Consider the following 22109-nt stretch of genomic DNA (forward strand, 5'->3'; position numbering starts at 1 on the left):
CAAGAAAACCCTGGAAAAGGCCTTCCGGTCTATACGCGTAACCAGAGATCTTTTAGATTGTTTTAAAAGTGGTGCATGCCCTTTGTGGTACATAGAAAAGAGCGCTTTCATTCCATGTGTTGATGTTCATCCAAGAAAATCCTGGAAAAGGCCTTAAGATCTACACGCGTAACCAAAGATCTTTCAGATTTTTTCAAAAGTGTTACATGCCCTTTGTGGTACATATAATAGAATACATCCATTGCATATGTTTATGGTATTCCAAGCATTACGGAGATTGATCTACAGAACATCGGTGGCGTTTGATCCCACGAAACCAGTACGCTAGAGAGGTGTTTTCCCTACTAAGCTACGAAGGACCTCCGTCGTCCTTCGCAGCTTGGCGGGTACTGATGAAACCAAATTTACAGCACCGGGCATGTAGGCGAACTCTCGCAATACATTCTCAGAACTAACTCAGAACAACCACGTAAGATGAGTATTTAGTATTATCTGGCTCCTACACACTTGCTTCATCACCAATGGCGCTCGATGAAGTAGGGTTGTGTGAGATTGTGCCAGTTGGTCGTCAGATCCCAACCCGACCACATAAGCGAAGAGGGATCGCCTTTCAAGTTCAGTACATTCAAAGTTAATTGCCTATGTTCCGGGTATTGAGCCACTCGGAGTGGAAATGAATTACTTTGTCTGAAACTCGATTATGCATATGCACAACATGTGATAGATTAAATTCGGAAAAGTTATTGGAGGAAAACCGCTACCTTCCGTCCCTCCCAGTTGTTCTTCAATAACTGCATCCTCCATTACGGAGGTTGATCCACAGACCTTGAATTTATGGAGTTTGTAGACTACCTGGAACCAATGACAACAACAAGAATTACTTGGAATACAAACATATATCAAGAAGGGGTCACACAACTTGTTTATTCTTCAATAACTGCCTCAATTACGAAGATTGATCCACCCACCTTGACTCTATGGAGTTCGTAGACTACCTGGAACCAATGACAACAAGAATTACTTAGAATACAAACAAATATCATGAAGGCGTCACACAACTTGTTTATTCTTCAATAACTGCCTCCGTTACCAAGGTCATATCCCATACCTTGACTGTATGGAGTTCGTAGACTACCTGGAACTCACGACAACAACAAGAACTACATGAAATACAAACATATACCAAGAAGAGGTCACACAACTTGTTTATTCTTCAATAACTGCCTCCATTACGGAGGTTGATCCACAGACCTTGAATCTATGGAGTTCGTAGACTACCTGGAGCCAACGACAACAACAAGAACTACTTGGAATACAAACATATATCAAGAAGGGGTCACACAACTTGTTTATTTTTCAATAACTGCCTCGAGTACGGAGGTTGATCCACCGACCCTGAATCTATGGAGTACGTAGACTACCTGGAGCCAACGACAATGGAATACAAACATATATCAAGAAGGGGTCACAAAACTTGTTTATTCTTCAAATGCTGCCTCCGTTACCGAGGTCGATCCCCAGACCTTGACTCTATGGAGTTCGTAGATTACCTGGAGTCCTCGACAACAACAAGAACTACTTGGAATACACAGATATACCAAGAAGGGGTCACGCAACTTGTTTATTCTTCGATAACTGCCTCCATTACGGAGATTGATCCGAAGATCTTGACTGTATGGAGTTTGTAGACCACCTGGAACTCTCGACAACAACAAGAACTACATGGAATACAAACATATACCAAGAAGGGGTCACGCAACTTGTTTATTCTTTGATAAACGCCTCCATTACGGAGATTGATCCGAAGACCTTGACTGTATGGAGTTCGTAGACTACCTGGAACTCACGACAAAAACAAGAACTACATGAAATACAAACATATGCCAAAGAGGGGTCACAAAACATGTTTATTCTTCAATAACTGCCTCCATTACGGAGGTTGATCCACCGACCTTGAATCTATGCAGTTTGTAGACTACCTAGAGCCCACGGCAACAACCAGAACTACTTGGAATGCAAACATATGCCAAGAAGGGGTCACACAACTTGTTTATTCTTCAAAAACTGCCTCCATTACGGAGGTTGATCCACAGACCTTGAATTTATGGAGTTTGTAGACTACCTGGAACCAATGACAACAACAAGAATTACTTGGAATACAAACATATACCAAGAAGGGGTCACACAACTTGTTTATTCTTCAATAACTACCTCCGTTACGGAGGTTGATCCACAGATCTCTATGGAGTATGGAGTATGAACTCTATGGAGTTCGTAGACTACCTGGAGCCCACGATAACAACAAGAACTACTTAGAATACAAACATATACCAAGATTGGGTCACGCAACTTGTTTATTCTTCGTTAACTGTCTCCATTACGGAGATTGATTCGAAGACCTTGACTGCATGGAGTTCGTAGACCACCTGGAATCAATGACAGCAACAAGAACTACTTGGAATGCAAATGATCCGGAACTTATACTGTGAAAGCATTATATGCTAAGCACCATAAAGAGCATGTACCGTTTTTGAATTTACACGGTAGACCTTTGGTTACGTTAGCAGCCCATAAGATCTTATTCCAGGGATTTTTTGGATGACTTAGGCCTTACTCCAGGGGTTTTTGGAGACCCAGAATATATACTGTGAACACCGACTGTTCTAAGAAGCGCAATGAGCATGTAATATATTTGAAACTGGTTGATAGTCCTTCGGTTACGTGTGTAGACTCTTAAGCCTTACTTCAAAGATTTCTTGTATAACCATGGATAAAAGCTGTAAACCTTGACAATGGACAAAAAGCATATAAGTTTCTGTTTCCAAAACTGTCAAAATTATCTAAATCGGTTGAAAATGGTTAAAGTTATGAAAATATCAATTTATGGGAACACGGGTACCCTGTCGGCCATCCACGTGGTAAAAAAAATCAGATGCCCCTCCCCACGTCCCTCCTCACTGTATCAACGTGATTTTCTCACAGATGCTACATTTTATGGAGTTCTTAGATGTCACCGAGTTTCAGCTTTCAGCTATAAAAAATCATTGAAATATCACCACTTGAATTTGAAAAAGGAACACGGGTACCCCGTCGGCCGCATAAGGGTTAATAGCATCGCATTCTCATAATTGACCCTCTAAAGGTTTCCATGATTCATTTCGAAAAAATCTTCTTTCCTATTATGGACTTTTCGTACTTCTTCAATAACGTTATTTTCACATTTTTTACAAAATCAAAAACAAAAATCTATATTTTTCATTTTGTTTATTTTTATAGAAAAAAAATTCTTTGAACAGGTACGAAGTCCACTACAGAAACATTTGCTCTATTCAGTGAGAACGCGCGCTTCATTGTTGTCATACTCATAATATTATGGTCGTTGGACTAGTCAAAACGAATTTCTCTTCAAAATCATATTCTTTCTCGCCACACATGTACACAAGCTCTCAATCTCTCGCTTCAATGTTGTTCAGTTTTCCTCATTGGAAGCGAAGATGGCTTGACGGTTGTAAAACGGAATTAGCGAATATTTTCCTATTCAGACGTATGTGAAAAACGACGTGTCTCTTCCAGCCTCTTTCAAGAATCACAACGAAATAGTAGATTTGCTATCAGCTTCTGAGTGGAGACCAAAATAAAATCCTATACTGGATTGTGAGAAGAAACTGTAATGACAATTATCATTATCGAAGAAAGAGGAAGGTAAACACAAAACAACTCTTTGGCACATTCGCCGCAGTAAAAATGAATCTAAGAATTGTATTTCTCCCACCTCGCAAGGATGTAGGGGTGCGAATGCGAACAATGATTTTCCTGCCGCTACTGAGCTCCTTGCCAAGGTTGCTGCTGACGGGGGATGGTGAGCTAAATGATTCCTCGTTCGAAAGGTGATATAAAAAAATAATTTAGATTTTGGAGTTGAAATTGAAGTTTGAGAGTAACATTTTGATAGTTTGAAGGTTTTTGCACCAATACAAATCGTACATTTTTTTGGAAATACAATAAATCGTCGTAGAACTAAAAATAGTTTTACTTTAAATAAAATGAAGACTAAAGGAAGGAATTTTCTTCATAATTGACAAATTTTGTTTGGACATTTTGGATTTTGATATCACATTCTTCTTGGAAAACAATGCTTCCCTTTTATGAAATATATTAAATAAAGGAATATTTATGAATGAAGCTTCTTTTAATGTTTGATACTGTTTTCTTTCTTATTTAACTTTCCAGGATTCCAAACGCATTATTTAAATTATGAAGACCTCCTAATTGGACCTTACTTTCAAGAAAATTGCTCTGCTATGGCCATACTTCGGATGAGGCTTTAGTTTTTATTTTAAAAGATAGAGAGGTTTTATGTCTTTTTGAAAAAGATTATTAATATTAAATCACTCAATGGCGCTTTTCCTCTCTCAAAATTTTAAGGGTAATAAATAAACAAATAAATATCACATTCTTTTATCTCATAAGCCTTACGTCTTCAAATCGTGCTTTATTAATTCATTCGAAATCCTTGGACTTATTTTAGCATCCCACACTTGTCCGTTGCTTTAAATTGATGAAGTGAGACCTGCGTATAATGGGCCTTTGTGAACACTCGAACAATAACAATAATAATGAAAAGATTTGTCATGGGACTAGAATGCGATTAAACTAAAGAGTCACATCACCAACGTATTACAATGAAAAATGTGATAAAAAATGCTAACTTTCAACGAAAAATTTGATCCAACTCTCCCCCATCATCCTATATAGACAAAGTATATCCACCACCGTGTAATGGCAAGCTGGGAAAATTTTCTCTCACAGTTTCACCCCATCAGCCGAACCGCACTGACCGATCTGGTTCGGTCGTACGGTCGTCGGCAAGGACCGGACGAAAGGATAAACTGTGTGTGTGCGCTGTAAAGCTGTTTCAAGTGCGATTCTTGACGTTCCTTACGGTGTGAATTGGATCACGAGGGCAATCAGTAAATTTGCCCTTCTATCAGTATTGTTATCGTGCGATAACGGTGACCGGAAGTGATATTGGCAATAAGGATACTGCGACTCAGCCAGCAGTAGCGTAACCAAAATTATTATGTAATTTTGGGCAAAGTCCATTTCATCAAGTTTCAAGTCAAGTGAGTAAAGCACATTTAGGCGGCAACAATTCGCCCGTCGACCGAAGTTTATGCATACTTGCTTATTCAAAGTCCAAGTGTTCAATTTGGCAAACCACAGCCGCAGTCAGTTACAGAAATTACGTTCATCAACGCCATTGGACCGGGGAGAGTCCTCATGGTCTAAAAATACATCCCCCAAAACAAGGGTGATAGGGCAAGGGAAGCGAAATCTCACCACCCACCCACAGAAGTGTGCTTTCAGTCGACCACCAGATCTCCCGCTTTCTTCAGCCGCCGCTCTCGAGAGTCGCAGGATTGGCTGCAGTTTACAACTTTGCGTTGCAGCCACGCGGTGAGTAAAAACTTGTGCTCGTTCATCGGTCTGTTTTGGTACGGTGTGAAACACAATGTCGAACAACGGACGTGGATGGATTTTTGAAGAGCTCATTGATGCGATTGTTGTCGTGATGGATGCTAGGATAACAGAAGGATCCAAACGAGCATCTTATGAAGCATTTTTCTCTACCTTGTCTGATAGCAAGTGCTTCTTCGTTTTGAAGTTGGATGATGCAATCCGTTTAGAGCCTTTTGTTGAAGTTTACTAAGCAAGTTGAATGGGATGATGAAATTTACGAATCAGTGGATATAAAACAGACCACAATTCAGACTAGTAGAGGATTCTCGGTCTATTGAATCTAACGATTTTTGTTTAATGCACAGTTTCCGCTGGCTAAAATATGGCATTGATTACGTCTTAAGAAGTGTGATCAATATGAGTTTAAATACTCTTAGCTGGTAGATATACTTATAAGTATTCTTCAACTGTTAACAAGATAATTTAACTAGTTTTTATTGTGTAAGCAGTTTAAGGTGAAATTGCTCAAATGCTGGGTATCGATGGCATAGAGGAACAACAACCTGTTCCTTTAGCATAATCGTTATAAGAAAATCCGTTGCAAAACATTTTTTGGTCGTTAATGGTAATCTTGTCCTAAGCATGAATCATAATATCTATCTACTCTATACTTATATGGAAATGCATATTCAATGGAGACGCATGGTGTTGCCTGCCTAGGATATGTAGGGTTTGACGGTGCCCTTTAAATCTCTATAAAAGCTGCATGTATCTACAAGTGGCTCCGTCAAAACGACCTGTGCCGCTCAATGCGCTCAAGCCCAAGTCCTTGTTGGGTGGGCCTAAACGAGCTGACACGACGGCCCTCCGACTACGATAATACGACTCGATATAATCGAGCAACGACCTGGCGACGAATAAAGGATCACGATTGAAAGCTTGGAACATGGAACTGCAAGTCGCTGACTTCGCAGGTTGCGACAGGATAATCTACGATGAATTACATCCCCTCAACTTCGACGTCAGCGTGCGCTGCAGAAATCTGCTGGACAGAACAGAAAGTGTGGAAATGCGGGTATGCGGCTGCGCTACCACAAGCTGTGGCACCCCAACGGCCGGAACTGCCTTCATGGTGCAGAAAGATTGGGTGGCAGCCAATCAACGCAGAGATGTGCAAGTTGAGGATAAGATGATTTCAACTAGCATCATCACGTGAACAGCCCACAAGAAGGGAGATCGACGGCAAGAAAGAAGCGTTCTATGCGGCTGGACGCAGATACTGCGTGAACCGGTCATCGGACCGGATAGTCTCATACCGTATCGAACGACAACGGCCAACGAGTATAAACTTTGCAGCCTCCCGCGGAATGGTAGTCCAAGCACTTTCTTCCCCACAATAATATCCACAGGCCACATGGAAATCACCTAATCAAGTAACGGAAAACCAAATCGACCACGTTCTAATCGACGGTAAATTCTTCTCCGCATCACGAACGTGCACTTACCACCAGTGCAAATATTGAATCCGACCACTATGTCCAGTATGTCTGCGCTCAAACTGCGACGTTATCAACACGCGTCGGTTCCGCCACGCTAAACATTGGGCGGCTACAAGACGGTAGACTGGCCAAGACGCAGCAGCTGGAAGTGGCACTCCCAACGGAAGAGCAGCCAGGCGCAGCATCTCTTGAAGATGGCTGGAGATATTCGATCCGCCATTGGTCCACCACAACTGCACTAGGCAGGTGGCTCCGGATCAGAGAAACGACTGGTGACACGACTGGTGTCGTGTGTCCCATTACAAAAGGGCGATAAGCTGGATTGTAGCAACACTACCGCGACATTGCTGAACGCCGCCTACAACTACTGTCCCAAATTTTATGCCGCCGACTAACACCTGCAAGAGAGTTCGTGGGACGGTACCAGGCGGGATTATGTTGAATTATCTCCACAGAACAAGTGTTCGACACGTCAGGTATTGCAGAAATACCGCACAACGTGCCCACACATCATCTTTTATCGACTTCAAAGCCGCATATGATACAATCGATCGGCACCAGCTATGGCAGCTAATGCACGAAAACAGTTTCCGGATAAGAGTACGGTTGATCAAGGCGACGGTGATGGTGATGTGCGTAGTTCGAGTTTCAGGGGCATTCTCGGGTCCTTCGAAACCGTAGAGGGTCTTTCTTGTCTGCTTCTCGCTTTGGAGGGAGTAATACGAAGGGCAGGGATTGACACAGGTGTACGATTTCCTCAGTCCTCATTATTTGGTTTCGCCGACAACATTGATATCATGGCACGTAAGTTACGTGACGTAACTTTGAGAGGATGGAGGATGCCTACATCGGACTGAAAAGCGCAGCTAAACGGATTACCTAGTCATCAAGGCAGAAGTACAGGGATGGACAAAATAATTGGATAAAATTTTGCTAAAATTGGATGTGTTGTAACTCTTGTTATCATCCGATTTTTGACAATTTAGGCTACCCGAACAGAAAATTAATCGGTTTGACGGTATGTCCTAGGAACCAATGGTACCGGATTCCGGAGATATTCCGGGTTTTCGGAGGTAGGTTCAAAATCGTAAATTTGAGGTGAATATTAGGAGAAGTTGTGGTTAAAATTGAATAATAATTATAACCACAATGAAGTAGGGCTCTTGCTGATTGGAACCATATATTGATATTTGAATCGGACCAGAATCAAGTGAGATGAGCCATTTCTTTATCTTCTTCTTCTTCTTCTTATTGGCATTTCCCCCACTGGGACAGAGCCGCCTCACCAAGTGTTCATTAAGCACTTCCACAGTATTAACTGCGAGGTTTCTAAGCCAGGTTACCATTTTGCATTCGTATATCATGAGGCTAGCACGATGATACTTTTATCCCAGGGAAATCAGGACAATTTCCAATCCGATACTAGACCGGCACCGGGAATCGAACCCAGCCACCCTCAGCATGGTCTTGCTTTGTGACGTCTTACCGCACGGCTAAGGAGCCAACCATTTCTTTATAATGGTTCCAATCGATACTTATCAAGGAATCAGGCCACAATTCTTTGAATCTCGCTTTTCATGGGTCGTCCACCATAATTTTATTCTAGAAAGCCTCTAATGTGTCAAGAATGAAAAACCAATTGAATAAACGGATCCTGAGTCGCTGGGATGTCCCCAGGGAACCTGTGATTAAACATTCACATTCAACATTTAAATTTTAGCACCAAACCAGTCATTCAAGGCTCTTTTTCATGTTCGATCAGGAAGCGAAGCATGAATATAAATAATCCATTACGGTTCGACCGCTTTCTGCCCTGTGGATTAGCTCGGGAAGCTGTGGAAGGACATTTAGTTTTACCACCAAACCAGTCATTGGACGACTCTTTTTCATGGTTTTCGATCAGGAAGCGAAGTATGAATATAAAATGGTCTGACATTGACCGCTTCCAAGACCCACGGATTGCTCCTGGAGAATCTGTGTGGGGACATTTTATTTTAAGCATCAAACCAGTCATTCGACGCTCTTTTCTATTGTGTGTGATGATTCATCAACGAGCATGTGACGATTCTAAAATTCTAGAGGTTTAATAAAAAGTGTCACGAGAGGGGGTTGCGTAACAGCTTTATGGATCTTCCCAGTCAGGAATAGAGAAATTAATATTAGGGATCATTGAGGCTCTGACCGCTTTTTGGACCTACAGATTGGCCCAGGAAACCTATGGAAGGGGACATTTGGTTTTAGCACCAAAACTGGTCGTACAACGGCTTTTTTATGCTTTGGATCAGGAAGCGAAGTATAAAGTGGGCAGGTTCCCGTAGGCTATCCGTAGGTCCAGAAAATGGTCAGATCCGTCAATGGTCCATTTCTTGGTCATACTTCACATTCTGATTTTTTTTTTTTTTGTGTCTATTAAAGAGACTTTCGGCCCGAGACTGGCTCGTCTCCGTTCACATTCTGATTGAAATCCATGAAAAAAGAGGCCGTCCAATGATTGTTTTTTCTCTAAATGTCCCTTTCACAGTTGAGGGGCAATCCAAGTCCTAAACGGTCAGATCCATTAATGCTCAATTTATACTCATCGCTTTCTGATCAAAAATCACGAAAAAAAGCCGTCGAGTTATTGGTTTGGTGCTGCAACAAATGTTTATTTCACTGGTTTTCCGGGGAATCTTAGTTCCTGAGCGGTCGAGTCATCAATGGTCAATTTTATATTCATCTTTACTATTATTACACCAAAATCAATCATTCTACAGCTCTTCGTCAAATGATTGATTTTGGTATAAAACTAAATGTCCCTTCCACGGCCTCGGGGCAACCAGTAGGTCCTGCAGCAGTCAAAGCTTTCAATGGTCCTTTTATATTTATACTTTGCTTCCTGATCGAAAACCTATAAAAGGGCCGTCAGATAACTGATAAGTGCTAAGACTTATGTTCCTTCCACGGGTTCCCGGGGCATCCTTGGGTCGTGGAAGGGTCAGACCGTCAATGGACTATTTTATTTTCGAACTTCGCTTCCTGATCGAAAACCATGACATCGAATGACTGATTTTGGTGCTAAAATTTAAATGTCCCCATTCGGGTTCCCGAGGGACATCCCAGCGACTCAGGATCCGTTTATTCAATTGGTTTTCATTCTTGACACATTAGAGGCCTTCTAGAAAAAATCAGTGGACGATCTTCAAAAGCGAGATTCAAACGGATGTGGCCTGACCTTTGATAAGTATCGATCGGAACTTATAAATAAATAGATATACTCTGGATCTGGTCCGATTCCAAATCTCAATATATGGTTCCAATCAGCAAGACCCTACTTCATTTGTGGTTACTAATATTATTCAATTTTTAACCACAACTTCTCCTAATATTCACCTCAAATTTATTTGAACCACCTCGGAAAAACCGGAATATCTCCGAATCCGGTGGCTCGTGGTTCCATGGATCATCAAACTGGATTAATTTTCTAGTTCGGGCATGCCTAGTTGTCAAAATCGGATGATAACTAAGATGATTGCTTACATCTAATTTTCTTTTGCCTATCCTAATTATTTTGTCCATCCCCTGTACATAATAGGAAGAGGCTCAAGAAGGTCAATGTAAGCCACCCACCACGAGTTTCTATCGGTGGTGACGAAATCGAGGTGGTTGGGCTCACTGGTGACCGCCGATAACGATACCACAGAGAAATTCGAAGACGCATATTGGCAAATCGTACGTACTTTGGACTCCGCAAGACGCTCGATCGAATTGAGTACGCCGCCGTACCGAACTATTATCTACAAAACGCTTATTAGACCGGTAGTTCTCTACGGACACGAGATCTGGACAATGTGTGGAGGACCAACGCGCACAGGTTTTCGAAAGATGTTGGTACCATCTATGGTGGGTGCAGATGGCGGACGGTACGTGGAGGAGGCGAATGAATCACGAGTTGCATCAGCTGTTGGGAGAACCATCCATCGTTCACACCGCGAAAATCGGAAGACTGCGGTGGGCCGGGCTTTAGCCAGAATGTCGGACAGTAATCCGGTGAAAATAGTTCTCGACAACGATCCGACGGTAACAAAGAGGCGATGCGCAGCGTAAGGCATCGATCAGGTGGGAACGATTTGCGGACCCTCCGCAGACTGCGTGGTTAGCAGAAGTGCAGCCATGGACGAGCTGAATGGAGAAGACTTTATGTACGCGAGCTACTCCGGCATTACTCTTTAATAAATAAATAAAATGTTGTTTATAAAATCTATCTCCAGTTCCTCTGCAACCATTTGATGTGATTCTGGAGATCGTCAACAGAGAGGCACTTCAGTAAAACTTTTGAATCAACACGTTAAACTCTGGTGCACTGCTGCAAACATCCAGCACATAAGGGCAAACTTTTTGAAAGCAGTGTACCAAAAGCAACCAATAGTTAAGTTCTCAATAATAATCTTCTTCATCGAAAAAAAAAATAGTAGACTGTAACAGTTACCGGTCAACAGGTAAGAGTAACACATCTCATTGTTGATGAAAGTGTGGCGAAGGGAGAGGGTGTTGAAAATTGTTGTTCCATGACGTACTATATGGATCTTCCCTAGATGTCTTCATCATACAATTTTTATGATAAATTCATGCTAGACCATCGTAGATCTTCTTGTTGATCGATTTGAATATAAGGAATTGCAATTAATTGCATATTATTCGGCAACTCATAGAAAACCATTTTTTTTAAATATCTTGGCTGTGCATATGCATATATTTCGAAATGGACAAATTGATATGAGGAAAAAGATCCACGTGTCTTGGAGGACTCGAACTCTCAACCTCCTACTCTCTAGATAGGCATGTCATTTGACTATTTTGTTAATAACTTTCATCAAGTAAAATTCACATCATAATTTTAGATGTACTCTTAACGCTTGAGTAGGGCTATATTTTTGTTCAGGGTACATTCTTAAATATAACATCTAAGCTGGAGGTGAAAACTCTACTAAATGTCACGTGTCATTTGACATAATGTCATTTAGATGACATTTGCCTCCACGCCCCAGATTATATATTTACACAATGTCTTGTTAGACAAAGTTTAAGCACATTTAAGCGCTATAAGTTCATCCATCGAAATCAATATCTAACTCGAAAAAGTTCTGGGAAAATTATACAAACGAAAGCAAATGACATTTTACAACACTGGGCGTGATAACCCCTACAAGACCACTTAAAGGTCACGTTTTCGGGAAAACCATCAGAATCCGAGTACCAACGTCCACCGCGGTTAGCTCTCTTTTGCAAATTGCATATCTTTCGGATATTTTGCGTGTCGTATTTATCGAACGAATTCTGTGGTGTGTATGTAATGATGTGATGAGGATCCTGGAGTTATTCCAACTCATAAAACTAGTGGGACATCGACGATCTTCATGTTGATCGATTTGAATATTAAGACCTGTACTCAAGGATAGTTTGGAGTGCCGTAGATGTCGAACAGATTCTGAGGTATGTCTGTAATGGTGTTACAAGGTATCCTGGAGCCATTCCAACTCATAAAACTAGTTGGGACATCGTAGATCTTTTTAATCGATTTGAATATAAGATCTGAGTTCATGAACTGTTTGGAATATCGTGAGGGCCCTCCTTGTGCGGTAAGACGCGGCTACAAAGCAAGACCATGCTGGGGTGGCTGGGTTAGATTCCGGTGCCGGTCTAGGCATTTTCGGTTAGGAAATTTTCTCGACTTCCCTGGTAAAGTATCATCGTGATTGCCTCATGATATACGAATGCAAAAATGGTAACCTGGCTTAGAAACCTCGCAGTTAATAACTGAGGAAGTGCTTTATGAACACTAAGCTGCGAGGCGGCTCTGTCCCAGTGTGGGATGTAATGCCAATAAGAAGAAGAAGATATTGAAAATATCTGTTATACCACTGGACAGGCGCGGGATATTATCTAAAAACATTTAAATTTCATTTCTCTAACCTGAATGTGGTAAAAATGGTGTGATTCCTTAGAACATCAAAATTAGAACTCAAGATGTTCGGATGCTCTAGATCATCCTAGTGACCATAACCTGACCTGGAAATATTTTCGATGGAATAGTTAATTTTGGACATTTTGCCGAAGAAAGCAACTCTATCTCTTGAAGAATTTTAAACAGCTGATTTTCGTCATGGGTCACATACATATGACCCATGCGTATCAATCGTTAAATATTTGCAACCTAAAAGCATTAATTGTCTCGGCCTCCGAGAACAGGAGGTTTGCGCTGGCCCAATAAGCCTAGAAAACCAATCATTACGAACAATATAAGAGATAATGCACTGGGTCTACCAAGATTTGGGAGGAGGAAGTTTTGCCGCAGGAGTGGATGGAAGGTGTCGTTCCATCTACAAAAGGGCGATAAGCTGGATTGAGCAACTACCGCGCAATCACATTGCTGAACGCCGCCTACAAGTACTCTCCCAAATTTTATGCCTCGACTAGCATCAACTGCAAGGGAGTTCTGGGCAGTACCAGGCGGATTTTGGGCGAACGCTCCACCACGGACCAGGTGTTCGCCATTCGCCAATGCTGCAAATGCCGCGAATACAACGTCCCACATCATCTATTCATCGACTTCAAAGCCGCATATGATACAATCGATCGGGACCAGCTATGGCAGCTAATGCACGAACACGGTTTTCCGGATAAGAGCACGGTTGATCAAAGCGACGATGGATCGGGTGATGTGTGAGTTCGAGTTTCAGGGCATTCTCAGTCCCTTCGAAACCCGCAGAGGTTACGGCAAGGTGATGGTCTTTCGTTTTGCTATTCAACATCGCTTTGGAAGGGTAATACGAAGAGCAGGGATTAACACGAGTGGTACAATTTCAATAAGTCCGTCCAGCTATTTGGTTTCGCCGACGACATGATATTATGGCACGTAACTTGGAAGATGGAGGAAGCCTACATCGACTGAAGAGGAAGCTAAGCGGATCGGACTAGTCATCAACACGTCGAAGACGAAGTACGGATAGGAAGAGGTTAAGAGAAGACAATGAGCCACCCACCGCGAGTTTGCATCGGTGGTGACGAAATCGAGTGTAGAAGAATTTGTACTTGGGCTCACTGGTGACTGCCGAAAATGACACCAGCAGAGAAATTCGGAGACGCATAGTGGCAAATCTACGTACTTTGGACTCCGCAAGACGCTCCGATCGAATAGAGTTCGCCGCCACCAAACTGACAATCACAAAACGCTAATTAGACCGGTAGTCCTCTACGGACACGAGACCTGGACGATGCTCGTGGAGACCAACGCGCGGAGTTTTCGAAAGGAAAGTGCGTACCATCTATTGGTTGCAGATGGCGGACGGTACGTGGAGGAGGCGAATGAACCACGAATTGCATCAGTGTTGGAGAACCATCCATCGTTCACATCGCGAAAATCGGACGACTGCGATGGGCCGGGCACGTAGCCAGAATGTCGGACAGTAACCCGTGAAAATGGTTCTCGACAACGATCCGACGGGCACAAGAAGGCGAGGTGCGCAGCGGCGGAGTGGATCGATCGGGTGGAAGATGACTTGCGGACCCTCCGTAGACTGCGTGGTTGGCGACGTGCCATGGACCGACCGAATGGAAGACTCTTATACCACAGAGCCACTTCGGCCTTGTCTATAAATAAATAATAAATAATAATGATTGATGTACATGACGTCATACACCAAAGATGGGCACATATATCAAGCGAACGGATAGAGGAGAGAAGAACCTGGGAGGTGAGACAGGGGAGATGATTCGGGGTGAGAGGAGATTAGTGAAAATGTCCGGAGATTGGGAGATATGAAGGTCAGGATTCTTGCTGATTAGCATATGAGCCGAAACCGGCTTAGTGTGTGATGGTTCAGGACACTACACTATTGGTGTCAATATTTACTATTTTAAGTGAAAAACTGAATTCATTTCGAAATTTAAAAAAATAAAAAAATTGCTTTTGCTTTATCACCTATCTGAAATCAAACGAACAAAAACTATCTCAACAACAACACAATAAACTGTCAAATTGTAACTAAAATTAAACGAATCAGTGGAATGGTTCACAGCCTAAGTACTCCTTAATTGTTTCGATTATTCCAGCAAAACCAGGTTGTAATGATATCTATATAATTTATCACCTCCGTAGAGCTTGTGTATATACGAGCCTATATCAAAATAACTAATGAGTAATGTAATTGTGTGATAAATGAATAAAAAATATATATAATTTAAATTTGGGTTTATTTTAACTTTTACGCAACGCCATATTCAGGAAATTCTCACAGAAATAATCGGGTTTGAAACCACCCGAACCAATTTTCAGGTGAGGGAACAATATGCCTAGCTAAGCAACCACTGCTCTATTTCTTATTGTAACGCTATTCATGGTATTTTTACATTATGCATCAGTTAAACAAGATAGCTAGTTGATCCATTCAAAATTGTCAAAAATCTCAACCATATTGATAATATTCACATTTAAAAAAGCGGTGATATTCCGTTGCCGGAAAACTCATGAGGCAAAACGCCTTTTAGCTTGCAGCTCCTAGGAACAAAGTACCACGCGTCGGCAAATCAGGGTTCTAGTATGGATAGTCCGTGGAGACAAAGTACTTTGAAGTTATTGCCACTAGGGCTTTTGCCTCGCAAATGTTAATGTTTCTTCAAAATGTGGAAATTTTCGGTTTTCCGACCTTCCCATACTATTTTTGAAACTTTCTTCGCCTATCACCATAATTTTAGATCTAGTTTTGTCACGGACATCTTAATGACGTAAATATGAAACCACAAAGGGCGTTTTGCATCGGGGGCGTTTGGGGCCTCTTCCCTACACTGACAATGTACTGGAGCTGTCAATTTGCTCACGGATTGATGCTTGAAACACAAGATCCTACACTGAGGAAAATGGACGTGGTTTCAATCAAACGCCTTATGGAAACCACAATGAATCGGTATGAATTTCAATATGTTGCCTTATGAATGATGATTTTCATTTGAAAAAAGTGAAGTGCGGCAGACTGGGTTCGAACCATGGACGTCAGGGTCGCATAGCGTATTTGCCAATCTAGCCGGAATATTTTTTGTTCAAACCGTTTAAATTACTTTGTTTTTTTTTGTTTTTGTGATATAAAACAGTTTCAAGGATAACATGACCTTAATATACAATCACTTTTACGCGGTTGATTTTTCAATTTCTCAGTCCTCAAATTCCGACTATTTCATTTCATCTAATTGTTCCTTGATTTTCGAGCGATAAAATTGAAGCTGTAATAGTTTCAAGTGCCAAAAACAAAAAAAACAAATTGCGTAAAAAGCGACCCCATGTGACCTAAAATTTAAAGCTTATATATATGATATGCTATATATCAGATTCACAATATGATTAGTAAGATGAGTGAGAAGTAGAGTGAATGCTCAATGATAAGCGAAATAAATGATTGAAACAGACGCGATAAATCAATAAATGAAGATATAATCGTATGAGAAATTAATGACTGCTTAAGTGGGTGAGTAAACGAGTGAGTAAATGAGTGAATGAGTAAGTGAGCGAGTGAGTAAATGAGAGAGTGAGTAAATGAGTGAATGGGAAGTAATTAGGAGTAAGTAGGTGAATGAGTAAGTGGTGAGTGAGTAAGGTGCGCGAGTAAAATGAGAGAGTGAGTAAGTGAGTGAATGGGAAGTAATTAGGAGTAAGTAGGTGAATGAGTAAGATGGTGAGTAAATGTGAGTGATTGAGTCAGTAAGTGATTAGGTAAGTTAATAGGTGAGTGAATAAGTTATGTATCATTAATAGTTAGTAAGAGAGTAAATGAGTGAATGAGTAAGTGAGTACAGTAAGTCCGTGAATAAGTGAGTGAGTGAAGAGTTAATCAGATGATGCGAAAACTTGAGAGTGAGAAAATTAAATGAACAAGGAACGAGGATTGCGTGAGTTAGTAAAGGACTAGTTAATAAATTAGTGAGGAAGTAAGCGTGTGAAGCCGTGGTGACTGATTGAGTGGTGACAAATGAATTAGTGAGTAAGTGAGTGAATGAGTGGGAAGTGAGTAAGCGAGAAAACAAATTAATGATTATTTGAGTAAGAATAGAAAACGGACGAATTAATCAATAGGTGTGAAAGTGAGTTAGTGAGTATGCGAGAAATATGTGTGCTGGGTCATTGGGTGAGAGGCCATTATTCGAACGGTCATTAGGACGAATGAGAACTGAGGGTGATAAGTGAGTAGTGCGAAGTGAAGAAGAAGTAGAACTGAAGAAGAAAATAGAAAAAAGGAGGAAGATAGAAAAAGGAAGAAGGACTGTGTGTACTTTATTCAATTCAATCATGTTTTGCTTGACGTCTCAGAACATTGTATGATAATTTTGTTTTATCCTTTTATTTTATATTATTGTTTTGAGTCATTCACAAATCACAACCTCCTGGACGCCCTTTAGCAACTTTCCAAATAGTAACAGGAAGACTTGTATTTTATTGGATTTATAAAGTAGATTTAACATTAAAGTTGTGAATAATCGACAATCACATATACATTCCTTCCAGTCGTTATAAATTATGAGTAGTTTTATACAATGCTCCCCAAGCAAAATACGGATGTTTAGAATATCGTAAATATGAAATATTTGTTATACACTATCATATAGATAGTCGACATCTATACGCTTAGAAAGTGGATAAGTTTATCGCACCTGGAAATAACAATTTCGAAAAATCTCAAATTATCACAGCTTTCAGACCCGATTTCAAAATGGCGCAAATTTGCTCAAGATTTTATTTGGGGATTACAAAATATGGATGGTTATCTAGCGGCTATGTACCGAAATATTACCGAATACATATTGCCGAATAACGAAATGCCAGACCAATGAAATTGTGAGTTTTCATCTTTTTTTACTCAAAAGTAACAACTATTGATAGCTCCATATATCTCACAAATCGTTTTTTCTATGAATTAAATATGTATGGACTACTATTACCATTGTCACTGTCCGTGGTAATAATGTGAATTAAGGTTAGAATAAACACCGAAATAATTAATTTCATGCAATGAAAAAGCAAGCCTAAGAAATTAAAATGTTAGTTAAAAACCGCAAAGTTTTAAAGAGCGTAACTGTCAAAATATAATTTAAACAAGAAAATTTATACAGGTCCCACACTATTCAGATATTTTTTACATATTTTACACTACAAAAAGCCATTTTTAAAATCAACTTTATTCCGCTAGATTAGCAAAATACCCCTATGTGGGTCAGGAGGCCGGTCTACGCCCATCGACGCTTGATTACTCGGAAGGTAACTGCGTATAGAAGCACTGTTGGTGGAATAACCAGTCGAAGATTCAAGGCGCCAGTTATGAATTTCGATAGTCCATTCGCTAGTGTACATACTCATGCAATCCGGGCTTTCATTGAGGATTACTATTTTTAAAGTAATGCGCCGATGTGAAAAGTGTCAGCTGCGATGGCGGCACCTCTGCTGGAACTTATACTATTGTTCGCAATACGCTCACGGACTGCTTTGTCTCTTTTTCGCTGCAAAGTAGAAAACAACAAGGCCAGTAAACGTCAAATTTATGAAGAACGAAAGAAAGAGATCTTTCCGTGCCGTGCCTAGGGCCTTGAACAGGTTATTCGGCTACTTGGTAGGCTTTATTTTGTCTATAATTTGAATAACATGCGTGGCTCTTCAGTTGACTCGCTCAGCTCGTATCAAAGTAACCAAAGAAATTTGATGTATTATAAAGAGGTGATAGAAAAAAAAGATTGTAAATATTGTTGAATTGAATCCAATCATCAATTAAGTACATGTAACTGGAAACCGTACTTTTGTAAATTACAATTGTCAATTAGTGTCTTTCGAGTTAATTCTCCTTCAAAAAGTAACTAGGTGAGTGAGTATTTTTTAAATATTGAATATTTGTTTCAATTAGCCTGATAAAAAGTGAACAGCATCCGGCATACCCACTTTTGTAACGTGACGAGACATATTCAATTACGGAATAGCAGGACACGCTTGAAACAGCCTATTCGAAGCGCGGAAAGGCCTGGCTTCATTGTTTCCTCGAGATGTATCTCGTTAAGATTCACCGGTTGTAGTCGCGCCAAAGAAGAGACGGCACTGCTGACTGCCCAATTCATAAACAAGGCAATTGATCTCACCGAGACACATTTTACCTACACTCTGTGTTGTAGATTGTGGGTAGGCACGGTATGCCCTACTAATGCAATGTGACGGCAACGACAATGGACTCGCGTGATGCGACGGTAGTTCTATATTTGTTTACACCAGTTATGGGGACAGATTCAATTGACGGGAATTATGGTGGGCCAGAGGCATTCCAAAGTGCATGCGGAGGAGCGCACCGAAACGCTTAGCTGAACAACCAATGGTGTGAAGTGGCGGTAAAGTAAGAGTGATGGTTTGTTGTTCTCTATATTGGTGATCATTGAGTTCAACTAGTAGGGGAAAGGATGTGATTGTTTCGATTTATTGAACACTTGTTGTGCAATTAGCTTCTTGCAATTGTTTGTATCATGAAAGATTTTTCATGTGACACATAACAATTTTAAAATCTAGGTCATAAGAAATGAACGCCATTTTCGTTCTATTAACTTTGATAATAGCTTTTCTTTCTATTAACAACCCATTAAACCCAAATAATCTTTTCGACTTTTGGAAAACTGACTGAAATAAAAAAATAAAATCCGTATTACAATAATGTAACGAAAGTTTTTCCAGTACAAGTCATACGCGGCACAAGCCTAAAAATGATAGCTCGCAAGAATGATGGAATGATTGTTTCAAAGGAACTTGCTATTGTAAAATCTTCATCATCTACCCTGTATTAACCTAGGATAGTAATCGCATTATACCTCACCGAGAACCCTGGGATGATTTCTTGAGATTGTGACTTCCAACTTTCATTCTGTTCGTGCGAACAAAGTCTGGAGACGCACGATACATTGTAAGGTGAACTCCACTTATAAAATGGAAAAAAATTACATTTATTTATTTAATTACATAATTTAAGAGATATTTAATAATAAAAAAACACTGGCGCAGAAAGTTTTTTAACTGAATAAGTTAAATGATTTTTTACATCGACTGGCCGACTGAGTTGACTAACCACAAGAATACAGGCCGCAGAATATCAAAGCTTACGATGGATCCGATCCTGCCCAGATATCATAGCACAAAGCTCAGCAATCTATCACCAAAAACGTGACTGACTTAATTTAGAATTGTACCAATTGGTGTGCAGATGGTCTTCTCCCCCAACCACCGTGTCCGTACATTGTAAACCAGAAACAACTACATATACCGCGCCGTGACTGTGACAGAACAAGTGCATTCTCTTGATCGCTGTTTGAACGAGTGCCAATCCGCGCTCGGCGGTGCGGACAGACGTCACTTGATCGATTTTTCCGAAAGGGGTGGTGGCGATCTTACGAAAGGCAAATTTTCTCAGAAGCAACCGAACGGTGCTGTAGTACGGAAGTCGAATTTAAATTTGCCGCGAGCTGGACTCTGAACGAAAGTGCACGGATAGGTGAAAATTTGCGGCGACGTTACGAAACGAACGTTGTGCGTGGGAGCTGCTGAATTTGTGCGGCAGAGTGTAATTGAATTTTCTGTCGCGCTGCTATCTAGTAGATAGTGAACGTAAAAGTTTGTGCTTTCGGTTGTGTATTATGGTTTTGGATTGACGGTTTCATAAAAGGACGCGTGAATTTAGCCCAATTTAGTGTGTCTAGGCCAAGCGAGGGGAAGGCAGCCAGGTCGTAGTTCTCGGATGTTGTGATAGTTTGTTCGATTCGACTTCAAGGGAGTTGAAATGTAAGTAAATGATTGAATCTGCGCCTATTTTGAAAAGTTTGATGACGGATACTCTGTGATTCTTATCAGGATCTTAATAGTAAATTGTTAAAAGGGCATTAAGTAGAATAGTAGTAAGTAGCGCGGCTGCAAAGCAGACGGAAGAAGCCAGGATTTGAATATCGGTACAGTCGAAAATTTCCTTGAATACCCAGTGATTTGAAGTATTTGTGCTTATTACCTTAATATTTCAGCCGACTTAATAGAAAATTCACCAAGAAACTTTTATCATTTATCATAAAATATGCATTTACGGCAAGGATGTTATCGATCATTTAGTAATTCGCGTTCGATCATTTAGTAGTTTGTCAATAAGTCATTCCAGAAGCTGAATTTCAAAATGTGTTGTATGGTGGACTTCTAGTGTGAAGGTTTTTAAACAACTCTGCCAAATGGTTCGTTGTTAGAATTTAACTAATAACGGAGTTATAGCGCTAGTTGCAGTAACTTAAACTAAATGATTAGAATTTTGTTATCATTTAGTCTAAGATTGCCACAGCTATAACTTATCCGTTATTGAATTATACGAACCATTAGTTGTGAAAAAAGCTGAAGTCCATACATTTTAAAACTTTTGAATGAGTTATTGACAAACTACAAAATGATCGAACGCGAATTACTAAATAATCGATGATATTCATTTACGGGTCGATTAGTTTACAATTCTCATTTCAAAATCATTGGGGGGTCTAATGCTATAGGATGTCTAATGGAAACGCATGGTATACGGTAAATACGGCATACTTATTTCTAAAGAAGCGTAGGCGACGACAGGAAAATATTGTTAACTTTTGAAACCATGTGTCAAATAGCATTCTAAAGAGATTACGGTAATCCAAAAAGTAATTATTGAGCTCCGTTGAGAATGTGAAGAAAGAAGTTTCCGATAAGAACAGAGATAGTACACTGAAGATTTGGAAAGCTTCAGTAAGCAATCAGGATAGTAAGTATTTTATTTTTCCAAAGATAGCGATCCATCATCCAGGATATATGTTTGTATAAAGGATTCAATATGTCCGTGAGCCGTTTTTCAATTTATATTTCTTATTGTTGAATAAAAATTTATTTTTCGTAATTTATCGGACAATAAAGGAAATGAATTAAGAATAGAGTAATTTGGAAAACAGTAGATATGGAGATCCGACTGACGATGAATGCTCTGCATAATATTTACTCCGACAACCCAATTTTATGAGTCAAACACCATGGCAAATATTGCATTTGGATAATGTTTGCCATGTAATAACTTGATTGGAGGTGACCTTACACAGTTTCTCAATGTTTCGTAT

At 40.4% G+C, this 22109-nt stretch overlaps 1 protein-coding gene across 3 annotated transcripts in view; it reads left to right on the plus strand.

Annotated features, from left to right (window-relative positions):
* The first annotated feature begins 4808 nt into the window (after positions 1 to 4808).
* The window catches only part of LOC134212631 (proton-coupled amino acid transporter-like protein CG1139), a 29482-nt gene continuing 12181 nt past the window's right edge, over positions 4809 to 22109 (plus strand). Inside the window, exon 1 of one of the 3 annotated variants that reach the window (XM_062690646.1) lies at positions 4809 to 5123. The gene's annotated coding sequence lies outside the window, so the exon portion shown is untranslated. Of the gene's footprint in view, positions 5124 to 5249; positions 5458 to 20374; positions 20782 to 22109 lie in introns of those variants that run through there. The other 2 variants (XM_062690647.1, XM_062690645.1) reach the window with 2 other exon arrangements.

The sequence above is a fragment of the Armigeres subalbatus genome, chromosome 2 (assembly GCF_024139115.2).
Source record: "Armigeres subalbatus isolate Guangzhou_Male chromosome 2, GZ_Asu_2, whole genome shotgun sequence".
In the NCBI taxonomy this organism is placed as follows: Eukaryota; Metazoa; Arthropoda; class Insecta; order Diptera; family Culicidae; genus Armigeres; species Armigeres subalbatus.